The 13,653-nt window shown below is 36.9% G+C and overlaps 1 protein-coding gene across 1 annotated transcript in view; it reads right to left on the bottom strand.

The window, feature by feature from the left end:
* Positions 1-13,653, bottom strand: part of GRIN3A (glutamate receptor, ionotropic, N-methyl-D-aspartate 3A) — a 165,039-nt gene that overhangs the window by 134,805 nt on the left and 16,581 nt on the right. The window lies entirely within an intron of this gene.

The following is a 13,653-nucleotide window of genomic DNA, read 5'->3' as shown; positions in this document are numbered from 1 at the left end:
CTCATTTAATTCCCAGATGGACCAGGAAGCTTCAATTTGTTCCTTGGACACAGATTTCTTTCTTCACCCCAGCGCTTACCTAAAAATGTGGAACGTTGCACACAAGGGAGACGGAGAGAAATAATGAGAGTGAATGTGTTGTCAAATGACCAAGTTTTATAGTCTCTCAAGTCAAGGAGATTGATCTCCTTTTTTTCCCTTTTCACTTGCAGATGAAACTCACAGATTTCAGAAAAGAAATCACAGACTTGCAATGAGGTGGTGAGACTAAGTCAGCAAATGAGAAGCAAAAAACATCCTAACAGCAATTATTCAACAGCCGCTAAAATTTGCAAAAGATGCCAGTATCTCCCAGGAGAGTAAACAATCATGATGTTGAAATGTCAACTGTGCAAACAGCAGGTTAAAAATGCAGTACGAAATTTCTCAGTAGTAGGTATTTTCTCTTATGGAGTGTAGCAGTATGCACAATAGTCTGTAAGTAGCCCCAGGGTTGTAACTACATCAGCAGAAATGTCTGTACTTCTTTGTCCATGATAATGGTGTAATGAACTGACCTGGGGACATGCTGGCTAGATACATTTACTATCACCAATTATTGTTTATATCTAATAAGCTTAAATGATAGAATCCAAATCCAACTCCGAAAAGCATCCATTTGACAGCTCTTCTTTATGGCTACTTTATTATCTGATCCTGTATACATTTGGCACAGTCAAGAAAAACCTCTCTTTTGGTTGCCCTGCTAATGCCTTCTTCATATGTCCTCTGAAGTATTCCAGATTGGCAGCTTCTAAGAAGCAAGAAATGAATATAGAGGGGGATCATATTCTTTTAAAGGTAAACTATTTTTAATACACTAATCTCTATAGTTTAAGCAACATTGATTTTGTTTTGATTTAGCCTTTTATAATTGCTCCCAGTAATAGCAGAGACATTTCTAACACCATATATGCCTAACATTTTAGGACAATATTGAGAAAATTATTTGTACTCTTAATTGTGGCAAGCAACCACAGTTAAGGAATTAGGATTTGGGATTAGTGCATAGCGAAGTTTGGCTTCCTTTTTGGAATACTCCCTTTCAGAATTATCCTGGGAAAGGCCATTGCTACAATTCTTCAAGCTTAATGTTTCCGCTAGGGAGGGGAGTGGAAAGGAGCATGAAGGCTGAAGTTGCTCATTTCTCTCTTGATAGTTCTTTGGCGAGGCTTTCCTTTTAATATTGACTCATTGCACCCTGCTGATTATGAAGTGGGAAAAAAGAGAACTCCTCATTGCAAAAAGGTCCCTGGGGGGTGAGGGCCAGTCTATGAAAGTACCACATATGTAATAGACTTAGATAAAAGGAGAACGAGAACAATGCTACAACTTAGATGGAGAGTGCAAAATGAGTTAGTTGCTGAGAATAAAATGTTTTTCAATCCAAAGGGTCCTGAGGCCATGTCAGTGAATGAACACTAATAGTAGTCAATGAATCACTAAGTAACTAATGTGATCTTGATTTTAAGACTTGAATAGCAAATTAGACTTTATGATTCTCAGAAATTTAACATTATTTATTCGGAGCAATGTGTTGTCCAGTGTTTAGGAGACTGGAATTATATGTCTTTTATATATCTTTTCGAATAAGATAATGTGGTTTTCATGATAACTTTATACATAAAGCCAATTACAGCATATTTTCTTCCATTGGCACTAGGGGACTATTTTGTAACATTGCTAAGCCATAGTAGTAGAAAGCTCTATATGAAAGGAGAGATGGTGTCTTGTGGCCAACCCTCCAAATGAGATCCAGGTCATAGACATGAATGTAGTCTAGGAAATACGTATATGATCCCTACCATGATAGGGTTCTATTTATATTATAGACATAATAGAAGTATGGTAATGGGTCATTTTGGCTAAGAGATCCAGAATTAAATTTATCATCTCTGTTCAAAGTATACATCTTCAGAAATAATGGAGTAGTGATTTGTCTTATGCATTTCTATGGCTAGCCTGACATTTTTATTCTAGATGAGTGAGCATCTACCTTTCACATTATAAGGTCTATGCTAACATCTCCCAGATGTTTATTAAAAGTCCTCAAAGTAACTTTGCAGACTGTCACATAAAATTTTGCAGTAAATCTCCAACATTTGAATATGTCATAGGACATATTTTATAAATTCCACATAATCGTAGAAAGCTCAAGATTGAATCTCTAACTCTTGTAAATGTTTTCAGAAACCTTTGGAAAGAATTCTAAATGATCAAAACACACAGGCAATTTCAAACTATTCCTATGACCCTTGGCAATGGACTCACTCTTTAAACAGCCTGCTCATATTTTCCCGGCCATAACTTGTATTATAACTCAAGTGTTTTTTTTTTCCTTCTCTTTCAAAATTGATTTTTTTCTAGGAAGATGAGATGCTTACCCATTTCTAGAGGCCGGACATGATAAAGAAAGCTAATGATAAATATGTTAATGTGTATTTGAGGTCAAATAGGTCTCAGAAAATTCAAATGATCTTTTCTGGTAAGAAATAAGGTTCATTATTTATCTATGTCACCAGCTTCAGATGATAATAAATAAAGTTTCAAGGCGCTAAGAGGGTAATCTAAAGACAGCTTTAAAAAATAGACCATTTATTGAAACAGAGTACAACTTTCTGCTTATGGGACCTTTGGTAGAATCTACCTGGTTTTGTGGAGGCAGCAGAGCCTGGTTATTCATGTGTCAGGAGAGAAGTTAGGACCTATGGATTCTGAAGTTAGAGTGGTAGCAGCTCACACTGCCGTCCAAGGTCTCAGAAGGACCTCTGCATCTGTAGTGATTTAGAGGAGAGAGAACTGGACTTAAAATCAGAAAATTTTATTTTAATACTTGCTCGGTAAAATAAATTACCCGAGGCTCAGTTTCTTCATTTGTAATTTGGAAGAATAATACCTTCCTCTCAAAGTTGTTTTAGGTTTTTACATATATGCAAGGTTAAGTGACTGAAATTACTTTGCAAATTGTAAAATACATATCAAGGTAAGTGATTATTTTTATTATATAAATACAAAAATGTTTAAAAAATTATTATACAAGTACCCAAGGCCCCAAGGAAGTGAAACACTCTAGCCTGACTCTACACTGCATTTATTCCTTTTTCAGTTATGAAAGACTCAGAGAATGATAGATGTCATTTTATGATCTGTCAACATGATGGCTTAAAGAGCATTTCAAAAAGTGTTGCTTGGATACCTTGAACTTAAATCTATTCTACATAAAATTGGTCTCTTTTACTGTTATTCTCTAAATTGTTTTTCCTGGAAATCCTGTTTTAGAGAACTCTGGGTGAATCTCAGTGACTTTGGGGTCTGGGAGAAGAAAATACAGAGATTAGATTTGAAGTATGGGCAGTATCAGTTCAGTCTTTAAGAACAGGAGAGTAATTATAGGTAAATGATCATTGGGAGTCTAGGCAGAGTAGAGATGGGTGGGTGGAAACTAGGGAGCTAAGATAATTAAGGCTCTAAGTCTCAACTATCAAAAGATCTTAAACGACAGATAGTAGCTATTTGGTATTCCAATAAATCTTTCTATTGCAGAGAATTCTTATTGAGTGTCAGGCATAAATACAAATTAAGATAAAAATTCACATTGTTGTATAGAGAATGTCAAGTATATGCAAATACTGGTAATCTATTGCAGACATCAGTGGCATCAATGTATATATTAAGGTTTGGCAGATGGCTGATGCCCCAAATCTTATTCAAGGGTAATAATTTAGTTTTTGGATGGAGATCTCCTCTAGCCTAGAGATCTGCAATAGGCTGATACTTTCCAATTTCCACCCTGTTCTGTGGATCCAAATTGTAACTCAGGGATTTCTATTTATGGCAAAATTATATAATCAGTTTACTCAAGTTGCTTTCCTAAGGGAGGGACTACTGAGAAAAGTCAACCTCTGGTGATGAGGTACTCCAGGTAGAAATTTTAGCAAACAATTACAGTGACATTACATGGTACAGAGTTGATTGGCAACCAGGCATTGTTTTAGGCACTCTGAAAGATAAAGCAGATGGCTAAAGCAAATCATTCACATGAACAGATTTCTTCTAAAGTTTGAATTGTCTGATTTTGACTGTTTAGTTCAGATGCATTGGAAACTTGCACAGCCTCCACAGCTCTGAGCAGTTATGCTATGTTTTCTCATATACATACCTATAATAAAATTCAATTTATAAATTAATTGAAGAGATTAATAACAATAACAATAACTAATAATAAAATAGGACAATATAACAATATACTGTAATAAAAGTTTTGTCAATGTGGTCTCTCTCTCTTAAAATATCTTATTGTACTGTACTCACCCTAGTTCTTCTTGTGATAATGTAAGATGATAAAATGTCTATGTGATGAGATGAAGTGAGGTGAATGGCATAGGCATTGTCACGTAGCATTAGGCTTCTAATGAACTTCTGACCATATGTCAGAAGGGGGACCATCTGCTTTGGGAGATCCTGGATCATAAAGCCTTGATGACTTCTATGGTTGGATGTCAGGGACAGACGATGCTGATACCTAACAGGCAGGTAGTGCATTCAGGCTGGATTCACTAACCGAAGGGATGATTCACATCCCGATAGGTCAGGGTGAGACGGTGGGAGATTTCATCATGATACTCAGAATAGCGTCCAATGGAAAACTTAAGAATTGTTTATTTTTGGTTGACTATGGGTAACTGAAACCTTGGAAACCAAAACTTTGAATAGAGGAGACTATTGTACTCTACACATCACGTTTCTGATTCTGGTGGGTTCTGACAATAGAGGCCCCCAGCGGGAGACTGCAAGACTGAAGGAAGAGAAAGGGTTTGCTGCTTCCGGTCTGTCTTTGGTTTGCTTTCTGTGGGTTATCTGACTGCTCTAGGTTCCTGTAAGCATCACCCCAGCAATACTTCTTTATCTCATTAGTGGTTCTTTTCCAGGGCAGTGGCTGAATCCAGTGCTGTCTTTAAAAACTAGAGATCATTGATAGCTAAGTGATCATTGGAAGGCTGGACAGAGTAGAGGTGGGTGAATGGAAACTAGAGAGCTAAGATAATTAAGACTCTAAGTCTTGATTTTCAAAAAACCTTAAATAAGAGACAGTAGCTATTTTTCAACATTTGTAGAACTACTTTATTCCATACCCTTGGAAATACCAACATCAACTAGCAGGGTAAAGGTCTGAACCTGAGCTCTTTAGGGTCCCTTCTTGGAGCTCAAAGATTCCATCACCAGCTGAGTAACACCCCTTTTCCTCAGATGCCTGAATTTCAGCTTTATGGGGCTACCCCTCTAAGCCTCTAAGTATTTCTATTTCCAGTCTCTTATTTTCTCAGCTCAATGAATGGCAACTGCTTTGAGAATTAAATTCATGATATCATAAAGTTCTCCTATTATCCTTCCAACTACCTAATTAACAACTTTGTGCTTAATTAACAATTATTTTCATTAAAATTTCCCTCTTCAAATAACTAAGTCTCACCAATACACTTACTATCTAATGGTTTAATTAATTACTTGGAAAACCTAGAAAGATCTTAGTTTTGAGCTAAATTTCTCTCTTAATGACTGCCACCTATAAGGGTCTTTTGGACTACAGGGTGCAACTTCTTCCTGGACTTCACTAGCTTCAAACCAGGTCATGGGTTTCACTGTACTTCAGAGCTGCTTCAAAGTCACAGAACTAAGTGGAAGAACAAATGAGGTAGACAAGGCAGTGAGTAGGAAATGGCAGGAAAGCATGGATGGAAATGAAATGACTGACTTCTTGTTCAACCCCAAATTACAGTGATGGATCACCATTCTAGAACTCATCCATAAGATTCCAATAAAATGCAGGAACTGATGTGATGAAGTGTCTCCCAAGTTCCCAGTAAAATATCAAATAAGACACAAAAATACGAAAGTTCACCACTCTAAAAATATCTACTAATAATCAACCTTATTGCTAGAACAGAAGGATATTGCACAAACTACCAGGCAGTGGAAACAGAATAAAAAATATGAGATTGTTATTCCATGCAACAATGATATAACTAATATTCCTGGAAACACTTATTATGGACCAGGCAATTCTTAACACTTTCTAGAAATTATTTCATTTAATCCTTATTAAAACTCAATGAGATAGATCCTATTATTTCTATCTTATGGGATGAGAAAAGATTAAGATTAGGATTCCTATCTTCATGGATGAGGAAACTAAGACATAGAGTGGTTAAGTGACTTACCCATTGCATTCAGCTAGTAATTGGCAGAGATGGGATTCAAACCCAGGTAATCTGGGTCCTCTGACTCTTAATTCCTTTAAAAACTTCCATCCCTTTCCTTCTGCCATTTAGTTCCATTGGAAAAGTCACTACAGCTCCTCTACTGCATGGGCTCTGCTTTTGGGGGCAGTCAGAATGACATTCAATCACTTCCCCGTGCTGATGAGAATTTTATTCTTAAAAATAGGCATCTCCAAGAAGAATGTGTATGGGAGAGGTTTAATTCCCACAGGAAAAAAACCATAGGAGGTAGCAGAATTAGACATTCACCCCAGCAGACATGGAACTGATAGCTGTGGTATTTTTAAATGTACTTAATTGGTTCAGATCAGTGATTCCCAACAAAAAGGGCATATCAGAAACACCTGGGAAATTTGTTACATACACAAGCTGATGTCTTCTAAGATTTTGAACCAGGAGGTCTGGGATAGAGCCTAGGTATGTATTCTGTAAAAGCTGACGAGGTAGAGGAACTGCGTATCAGAAAGCAATGCAGCAGAGGATAAGCAAATTCCAGCTTGGGTTACCAGAATCACACCACATGTCTGATGGCTGCTGACAGCTAGGATTTGGTTTAGGCAATGTGCATGGTAACTTAGCGTCTATCTGTATTTATTAGAAGGGGATTTAGCTAGCACATAAGTGAATCCAAAGTTAGACAGTGCAGTCCAAGTAGCCTATTGGTTGGTAAACAGAGAGTATGGATGGATTCCTTATTGTTTTTAGAATAAGAATTCTTCCTGCCAATTAAAAAAAAAACCAAAACCAAGACTGGGTATGGTGCCTCACACCTGTAATCCCAGCACTTTGGGAGGCAGAGGTGGGAGAATTGCCTGATGCCAGGAGTTCAAGACCAGACTGGGCAACAGAGTGGAACCCCCATCTCTACAAAATAAAAATAAAAAGTAAAAACAAACAAAAAATTAGCCCTTGAGCCCAGGAGTTTCAGTGAATTATGATCATGGCACTGCACTCCAGTCTGCAACAGAGTAAGATCCTGTCTCTGAAAAATAAAAATTAAAAACAAAACAAGGAAGCAACATGGGCCCTTTACAAATGCTATAGAACAAGGCAAAGAAACTACATGCTGTAGAATAAGGCAAAGAAAATAAAGGACATATTATGAAAACGATTTACTTTAGAAGCCAAAAGAAAATTGGAAAAGAAAAAGCCTGACATTTACGTAACAGGCAGGATAATTTGATTTTTATGAAACATGAAAAATTCACAAGAGAACATGCTGAGACAGACAATAATAGGATGGAATGAAAAGAAATAGTGTGATATGGAAAGAAACAGGAAAAGTAAATCCAATAATAGATTTCAAATTATGCTTTGGAAACATAAAAAGCGTGGTAAATAATGCAAACATTGAATTAGTGAAGTAGAAGACAAAAATTAACAAAATCTTCCAGGATATAGAGCAAAAGAATCAACAACTATAAATAGAGAAAAGAGAGGAAGGTGGTTGTGTGTGTTAGTTAGAAATCAGACAGCTCCTGCTTTATTCCTACTATCCCCTGTAATTATTAGCACTTCTCCCTTTTAATTTTCAACATTTTTCCGTCTGGATATAAACTATTTGGCCACCCGATGTATAGCGGATAAACAAGACAGCCCCAACCTAAGAATTATGCCCCTAAGAAAGAAGCCATTACAAAAACAGAAGCGCTAACGAAAAATACATCAAGATAACTTTTTTTTCTGGGATTAAAAAAATGTGAATTTGATGGACCCAAATTAATCTTGACAAAATCAATGCAAATGAACTATTCATAGACATGTCTGACAAAATGTTTTAATTAGAAAAACCGTCAAATATTTAAGAAGAAAAACTAAAAAGGTAACCTTCAAAGGGATCAATGTAAATATCATGGGCTTCTCAGTTCTGCTACATTACATGTCCAATGATCGTAAAGTGATACCTAACTGAGTTTATTTGGGAAAGAATTTTATGCCCTGTCAATCTGTCTTTTATTTGTAAGAAAGATAACAAAGACAGGCTGGGATACATAAGGATGTAGAAAATATGCCATTCATATACTCAATATGAAAAGGATCCTTGGACATTCTTCAACCAGCTGGTATTATTTTTCCTCTTCCAGGAATGTATGATAAGGAAATAAGAACCTGTGAATAAAGACCTTTATCATGGGACATTTTGTGACAAAAATGTTAAAAAAAAAAAAAAAAAAAGAAAGTGTCAAGCTTCTATGCATATCCAAGAGCCTGGAATAAAATAATGGTGTGGATAATGGGCATCCCATTACATGGGAAATATTGGCAATGCCATATTAAATGAAATAATCTAAATAGAAATTCTCCATGTTTAAGGCTGGGCATGGTGGCTCATGCCTATAAACCTAGCACTTTGGGAGGCTGAAATGGGAGGATCTTAAGGCTAGGAGTTCAAAATTCTCCATGTTTAAAGAAAAAGTTTTATATAACAAATGCTAGGATAAAATATCTCAACAAATTAAGAGTGATTGTCTCTGGATAGTGGGATTAAAGTTGCCTTTCTAAAGTTTCATTTAAAAAATTTTTACCCTTAGAAAAAAAATCAGCAAAACAGGTAGAGAGATATGATTCATTTGAAGTCTGTGGAGACTCATAAAAGTTTCATGACATAATGAAAGTGAGCAAGCAGAAAACAAAGTCAATTGTACATGATGACTTCAGGAGTTCATTCATTCCTTCCTTAACAAATATCTGAGTGATTACTATGAGCAAAACAGTATAATACACCCTTGAATTACAACGGCAAATAAAACAGAAAACAGCAACCTCCCAGAAAAACAAAAATTGGAAGGAAATGTATGTTAAGGAAAGGAAATTGTGAGTCTTTTGCCTTGTAAATACATTTTTAACATCACCATTACACTGTTTTTATATACAAATTATTATATTTTAAAAAGTCGATATATCAAGAATGCAATAAAATGCAAGCAATCTTTCTAGACTAATCTAGCCCAGACTCTTACCCACTTTTTCCGAATCATCCACAAGAATTCTCAAGACCATTTATTTAGCAGCTTCCTTCACATAGAATTTGGAAACACGGAAGAGTGGAAGGAAGAAGCAGAATGACAAGAGGAAAGGACAATGAGGGGACTGAATGGCTTTGTCATCACAATCTTGTTAATTATCACATCATAGAAATGTTGTCAGTGTTTTTTAAAACACACACATGAAAATTAAGAAAGCATGTTAGCTTTTTGCCATGAGACTGCTTTTCTTTAGTGCCTCTTGAATTTTAGTGTGAGGGAACAGAAGCCTGGGGAAAGAGAAACTAAAAGAACTCACATTTTAAAAAATTGAATACATATTACATGTCAGCTGCTGTCATTAATCCACTTGATATAAGCTATTCTATTTAATTAATACTTCAAACACTATGAGTAGTTATCATTATCTCATTATTTCTATTTTATGAGTAAGGTTTTCTAAGATTCATTTATGGGCACGTTATGAATAGAATGGATTACATTCATTATATTTTAGAGCCTTTTTTCTTTCTTGTCTCTTGTTTTCACATGAGGGTGTCCACCTGTCCTTTACATTATATACTTATTCTAGCTCTTTCTAGCTGTACCTTAAAGGAACTGTGCTTGTTATGATTACAGGCCTATCCTAGGCCATCTCCCATTACTCAACCAGGCAGTGAGGCATTTCTGGCCAATACTTGTCTGCTTTACAAATCCCTTGATATTTCCTAGTCCAGAAGGTGTTGAACTGGTGATTCTCCAGCACCAGCAGGCCTGAAGTTTGTTTTTTAAAAAGTGAGTAAGTTGTCAACATTTAAGGAGATTTTTACATTTTAAAAATTCAGTCTGGCTTCTCTTAGAAAGTCAGAATATCTGGCACTGTTTCCTGTGAGTAACAGCTGGTTGCAGCTGAGTAGTGGCTGGCTGGCTGCTGTAGAAATGTCAGGCACTCTTCGGTGACATACGATATCGCTACTCCCTACTGTATTATTTGGGACTGTTTTGGACATTTCCATTACCTTCATGACCTCTAGAAGACATCTGAGTTTGAGACCTCTGCCCCAGGTCATTGATTCTCAAACTATACTGTGCATATATGAATAACCTGGAGGAGTTTGTTAAAAAGAAAACAGAGATATGAGGTCAAAGCATATAATTTAGTGGAATTCAGTGAGGCTAAAATTCTATACTTTAAAAACTACCAAATGTGAATTCTTTTTTTTTCCACGTGGTTCCTGGTCACATTTTGAAAATCACGTTGGATGACACTCTTAGGACAATGTGGTCCAAAAAACAAATGATACTCAGATCACGTGTGAAGTTGTTTGTTTGCTTTTTAAATAGATTTCTGTGCTCCAACCTCAGCAATTCTGATTTGATAAACCTGGGAATCTATATTTTGAAATTATCTGAGTGCTGCTAACAAACAGATGGCTACCACACCTGGCGGCTGAAACCTAAAGAATCATCCTTAATGACAGATAAGCAGTGACTATAACGGGAAGTTAGGAATAGAGTTGGCTAATCTTGGCAAGATCTGAACTCTTGTCTGATTTCCTGATACTTTGTTTGACAGGAGATAACAAGGTAAAATATAATTCCAGGCTTTTCCTTTCTCACTGATGATTATTTCCAATAAATTTACTTTTCATCGACTTTGACTTTCTCTAATTTTAAATGTCAAGAATCTTTGGCTACAAAATGTAGAGAAATTGGCAGAAAAGGGAACGAGGAGTTGGGAAAGCAGTGGTTCAAAGATATGAGAACAATGTCACTTTCTATCATTTGTGGTCTGCGGCAAATTGAAAAATGATTTGGGGAGAATGAAGGAAGTATGAAAAGTTTAATAGGGTAGTAGAAACAGGTTTTCTATTTATTACAAAATCAATTTCCCCAAGGCCTTACTTTTCCAGCTTTGTTCTACATCTTATAACATGGTAAATTCTAGGTGGTCAGGAATTCTGTCCACCGCAGTGAATGAGGACCCTCTTTCATAGGGCATTGCACTCTCTTAGGTTCACATCGCCATACCTTGACAGATGGTGGCTTTTCCACAAGTGTGATTTAGCGATTACACTAGAATGAATGAAAGTGGGCCATTAATTCAGTTTATCCAATAGTCATTGAGCATCTATTATGAATCAGACATTGTGTGAGGAGCACAGGGTTTAGTCTAGTGAGAGAGGAGGAGAGAGACACATGTTAACAAATAATTACATAACTGTGTGATAGATCTAGAAAGATGACCGTAGAAAAGTCACATAGAAGTGAAAGTTGTTAATCGTGGTAGGGAGAGAGTGGCCAGTGTACCATGCACAGAAGAGCAAAGGATGAAGACTGAATTTCAGGCAGACAAAGGGGAAATGATATGCCATGCAGTGAGAACAACATGTGCATACACATGGAATAGTATTGCACATTTAGGCATTACTGGAGCACAAAGTACAAAGGGCAAGTGTTAGTATGAAGAATAAATGAGAGAGGAGTGATGTGAGGATCAGATAATGAAGGGTCTTGAATGCTACGCTAAGCTGCTTAGAATTCACGTTATAGGTTACTGTTTGGCAGAGTGTAGGTGATTCATGAGATGATTTTAGGTTGTTCAGAAACTTTACATTAATATAACACTGAATCACACTGTGAGAAACTTAATCCCTTTTCAATTAGCATTTAATCCATCTGTTTAGTCAAACAGAGAGCCTCAATTTGGTGTCAGTGTGTCTTTAACACTTTTATAACACCTGGAAATTTCTTCTTTTAAAAAAGGACTCAGATTCAGACCTCAGGCAGGCAAGGGTACCTAGCTAGAATTGTTTAGTTGTTCTTGTGTATTTATTTTTATAGTTAATTTCTATTTACGGCAAGTGGCACTGGTATTTCATTAATGTTGTCATGAAAAGATTTTTAAAAGTGAATTTATTTAGGTAAAACAACAAGTTAATTTAAAACATTAATAGCAGTAGATGATCCAGAGGTATGGCAAAAATTATGAGGGCAGTACGTGAATGCCTGAAGTTTGGGACATACTGCTGCCCTTTAGGGGAGTAGTGCGAGGGTTTAAGCAGGTTAGTACACTGATTCTTTTTCTGAGAGAAGCTGGGACAAGAGAATAGAAGTGGTGGGCCAGGTGCGGTGGCTCACGCCTGAAATCCCAGCACTTTGGGAGGCTGAAGCGGCCGGATCGTGAGGTCAGGAGTTTGAGACCAGCCTGGCCAACATAGTCAAACTCCGTCTCTACTGAAAATACAAAAAAAATTAGCCAGGCGTGGTAGTGGGCGCCTATAATCCAGCTACTCAGGAGGTTGAGGCAGGAAAATCACTTGAGCCTGGGAGACAGAAGTTGCAGTGAGCTGAGAGCACTCCAGCCCGGGCAACAGCGTGAGACTCCGTCTCAGAAAAAAACAAAACAAAACAAAACAAAATAAAACAAAACAAAACATGGTGAAGGATGAAGGCAGAGAAGTCAGTTAGGAGGCCATTTAAATTTCAGTGTTTCAATGGCCTTTTAAGTCAGTTAAGAGCCATTGAAATACTGTAGGCAGAGATGGTATGGCCATGGTTAAGCTTCTTGATTTATTACTGATCTCTTCTAGTGTTACTTCCCTCTCTCCTTCTGCAAGGAGAACCTAATGGTTCCCCTGGCTTGAGCTCAAGGCTAAATCCTGAAGTAGTTCTGAAACATGGAGATGCAAAGGACTTTAAGTGGCTGCTGTCCTGCAAGTGTTAAAGGCAGAGTTGGAATGAAATAACCTTCATAGGTTATGAATAGGAAATGATCATTTCCAGTATTTCAACCCATTACACAGTACCATTTAGAAACTGATACAATCTTAAATCTTAACTAATATAGTTTTATGAATATAAACTAGCAATCCTAGCTTTAATACTTGACTTCTCAAGTGTCTCTTATTCTAACCTGTGTTCTGGCTATAGTCCTCCTATCCTGACAGCTCCCCAACCTCCCTTCTTCCTCCTCACCTTCCTCCTCACCTTCCTACCTATGGTGAGGTGCAGCCGAGCACCCAGGGTTCTTCTCCCTGACTATGGGAGCATCCAAGATAAACGCATTTTTAGGTCCCTGTTTGGGAATTATGAAACCCTGCTCTTTTTTCCTCCTGTTCCAGCTGCTGCTGACCATTTAGAAGTTACAGTTTGACTGTGTTGGTCCATTGCAGGAGGATGAAACAAGGGTGGGTTGTTCCTATTGCCAAATTAGTACCAAGGAAGATAGGTCCTAACTTTCCAGAATTGAAGCTAGGAGTGTGTTTTCCTAAAGAAGATGTTTCAATAACAATGCTTCTCATCTATTTTTAACATTTGAATTTATAAATTGCTTTTATGTATATTAATTCACTGAAGTCTATATTAATTTT

The sequence above is a fragment of the Mandrillus leucophaeus genome, unplaced genomic scaffold (assembly GCF_000951045.1).
Source record: "Mandrillus leucophaeus isolate KB7577 unplaced genomic scaffold, Mleu.le_1.0 Scaffold368, whole genome shotgun sequence".
In the NCBI taxonomy this organism is placed as follows: domain Eukaryota; kingdom Metazoa; phylum Chordata; class Mammalia; order Primates; family Cercopithecidae; genus Mandrillus; species Mandrillus leucophaeus.
The sequence above is the reverse complement of the archived record's forward strand: the minus strand, read 5'-3'. Positions and strand labels throughout refer to the sequence as shown.